The following is a 2,325-nucleotide window of genomic DNA, read 5'->3' as shown; positions in this document are numbered from 1 at the left end:
AAATTACGGCCGTTTTTCATATAACCGGTAAATTTCAGAAATGCTCGAAATTTCAATATTTCGAAATTTAAGGACGCTAATTTACTTAAAATTTATACACCCCGGCTTATCATGTAGCGGCAGCTTTCGGAAAGGTGGAAAACATATATTTAATACTTGCGCCGGGTATTTAATGTTCGGCTCCGCCCGAACTTAGACTTTATTTATTTATAATTTTATTTGCGAACGGTCTTGCGGATTTTGTTCTACAAGAAATTCCCCTTTATATGGTTAAAAGTGCGAAAAGACCTCAGCAATAAAAATCAACGCAATTTTTTAGCCGCTTAATAGTTGCACTTGTTTTACTAGAATTAAATCTGCGTACTCAAAATTTTTCTAAAACTTCAGACTAATAAGTCCACAATGTAGACGAAAATTTGTTGAATTTTTCCTAGTTCTGTATAAGGTTTGAAAGTTTGACTTGTGTGGTTTTGATTAAATGATTTGACCTGACCATATTTTTATAAAAATATAACAAAAAAAGCTTAACTTGAAAAACGTTGCAAATATTTAAGAAAGAAAACAATGCACTCACTTTTGATCGCCAGTGTATCTTAATAATTCATTTAACTTGTTAAATAATTTGAATTAAAATTTTTAAACTCCTCACCTCTAAACCTTCAACCTGAAGATTTCTTAACACTCTTTCCTTTAACAACCATTTAATTAAACCCGATATCGGTGGCAACCCTATTCAAAATATTTTTAAATTAGAACCTGTTTAACCCTCTTTCGTCCTTAATTCAAGTTGATTTTGAAGTTTTTTACAGGTGGCAACCCTCCTACATGAAGTTTAAAAATAAAGCCTTTCCAAAACGATTTCGATTGATAGCCATATTTTAATAATTCATTTAACTTGTTAAATAATTTGAATTTAACTTTTAGCAGGTGGCAACTCCTTTCCAAAAAAATAAAGCCTTATTACCCATCTATAGGTCAAGCCCTATAATTTGATACCTAAATTTTCTAAATCGAACGATACGTTTGTGTTATGTTATGTTATGTGATGCTATCGTGGATTCCGTCGTTATCACGAAGTTCTCCGTCAAATTCGAAATTCGTGAGAATGGTATCGATGATTTCGAGTTAATTTATTTTGATTTAGAATTATTAAACCAAAACATAAAAATAAACAAAAACCAAAGGCAGCACTAACTGCGAACGCATCGGAATTGCTGATAGCATTTCGCCCGAATTCGTGACGGGAGATTTTTTCACGACGAGAGTTCACTCGGAATCTGTGATAGGCCTTTATAACTTCTAAATTTTTTATTACTAAATTTTGTTAGTAAATTTTCCATGCTTTAACTTACCACTTCACTCAACAGTGGTATGACAACATTACAAGCTGCCACATTTGTACGCAGCGTTGAGATAAGCACACCAAAAATTATAGCAAGAAATTGTAAGAGTGGCACTGGCAAGGACTCAAAAAATGTCATTTTGTTCCCAAGCCACGGCGCTAAACCAGTCTCTAAGAAAGCCTTTGCCAAGGCATAGCCGCCACCTAGAAAACAAAGAGCAAATGCGTTTATGAAAAGTAACCGAACTATTTGTGTGTATGTTTGTACGAGTATGTCTTACCAAGTACAAAAAATTGTGTACCAAGGAAAATTTGATTCAACATATTTCCACGAGAGTAAAGGTAAGGTGGCCTTATCCGGAAAAGGACATATGAAATTCATACATTTATCATTAATGAGTGTTCGACTTAATTATTATAAGAGCGTGACAGATGTTGCACTATATTTCGTATGCAATATATTTCGAAGAGGCTGTCAAATTGAGAAATTTCAGAAAGCAGTTGCATGAGCAGTCACACCTTGCATGTAAAGTGTCTTTCGAAAGAGTTTTTTTTTTATTTCCGAAAGGCGAATTGCAGATTGCTAGTGCAGCACGAGAAATATATTTCCGAAATCGATTTGCGCGCTTTGAGTTGCAGTCACACCTTGCAACCTTTATTTCCGAAACTGATTTTGACGTAGAATACGTCTTACCTTAAGGTATGGGGGCTATGTTCAAATGTTGTAGTTGTAATTTTTATAGCTTCACAAAAACGCTTATTGCACGAGAACTAATAAAGCGATTTCAAAGAAAAGTGTGGCGTTTCAAAGATAAAATTCCAAACCTGTCGACAGATTCATTTTTGTAAATAACCAATTCGGTTTCTGTCGTAAAAACAACGGTAAACATTGCCTTATTTTGGGGTCAATTTTGAGCCTTTAAAGTGCTCTAGCAACTTATTGTTGGCATATATAACTTTCATTTTCGGGATATAGGTTCTTT

General features: G+C 34.0%; 1 pseudogene; it reads right to left on the bottom strand.

Annotated features, from left to right (window-relative positions):
• LOC108369502 (protein I'm not dead yet-like) overlaps positions 1–2,325 on the bottom strand; it is an 11,422-nt pseudogene that overhangs the window by 2,924 nt on the left and 6,173 nt on the right.

The sequence above is a fragment of the Rhagoletis zephyria genome, unplaced genomic scaffold (genome assembly GCF_001687245.7).
Source record: "Rhagoletis zephyria isolate East Lansing unplaced genomic scaffold, Rhagoletis_zephyria_1.1 Rzeph_scaffold_00059, whole genome shotgun sequence".
NCBI classification, from domain to species: domain Eukaryota; kingdom Metazoa; phylum Arthropoda; class Insecta; order Diptera; family Tephritidae; genus Rhagoletis; species Rhagoletis zephyria.
This window is presented reverse-complemented; position numbering and strand designations above follow the sequence as displayed.